The following is a 1,016-nucleotide window of genomic DNA, read 5'->3' as shown; positions in this document are numbered from 1 at the left end:
TTGCATCCCTCTCACGGGGTCCGAGCAAGGCTGCTCAGCAGTGCAGGGCCCCCGGCTCTGCCGGGGCTGATCACGGTGCCTTTGTGCCCAGCAGCCGCTGCTGCTGACTCAGGGCTTTTTCCCTGCCGCCGCCACTGCGGGAGCCCCATGACCCATCGGTGGGGGGACCCTGCCAGGGAGGGGTGGTGGCAGCGAAGCAGCGAGGCAACGGGCTCTGCAGAAAGCCGGTGGCTGCCAGATCCAGCGTTACCCCATGGTGGGGCGAGGGACAGAAGGGACATCCCAGCTGAGTGAGACCTGGTGAGTGCCTTTGCTTTCTCTGTGGGGTGTTTGATCAGCAAAAGCTCCTAATTAAAACACAGGTGAAAGACGCCTTTGGTCACTCCAGAGGGATGCCCATCTCCTCCCACAGCAATAACCTGGGACACGTAGGGACACGGAGCCTGGGGACAGCTGACCCCGGTAGCAAGTCCTGCTGTCCCCAGAGGAAGGTATCTGGGGACGGCTCGCACCCCGCTGCTGGGACAACCCGGCCAGGGACACTGTGGTTCGTGTTGGGCACCCTAGGTTTCCCTGCAGGGTAGGGGGAAACGAGGAGCCAGCTGCATCCGCTGTGTTAGAGGCACCGCGAACGCTGGACAGAATGCCCCCTGACCCCTGTGGGGGACCCCAGGCTGGCCCCGGGGTCACAGCCATGCAGAGATGGGCTCTGCACCTCCCCAAAACCCCCCTCGATGATGGGAGCGGGGACCCACCCGTCTCACCCTGCGCTTTTGCTGCCTGGCTCCATTGACCCAAAACCCCTTTTGAAGAGCATCTTGAAGCTCAATTTAATTTTATTTCATTTTTGGGGGGGTTAGCCCAGGTCAGCCTCTTCAGTGTTACCGCAAATCCTGTCCCACCTTCAAGGGGGCACCACGGCAGTGCACGGTCAGCTCCTCTCCACCCCAGCCCTGCCCGTAGGGATGTGCCCTCCACCCTGTACTCCTGGGGGGGTTCCCCAAACCCAGGATCCC

The sequence above is a fragment of the Pterocles gutturalis genome, unplaced genomic scaffold, assembly GCF_000699245.1.
Source record: "Pterocles gutturalis isolate BGI_N339 unplaced genomic scaffold, ASM69924v1 scaffold15550, whole genome shotgun sequence".
Lineage (NCBI taxonomy): Eukaryota > Metazoa > Chordata > Aves > Pterocliformes > Pteroclidae > Pterocles > Pterocles gutturalis.
Note: the sequence above shows the minus strand (reverse complement) of the source record.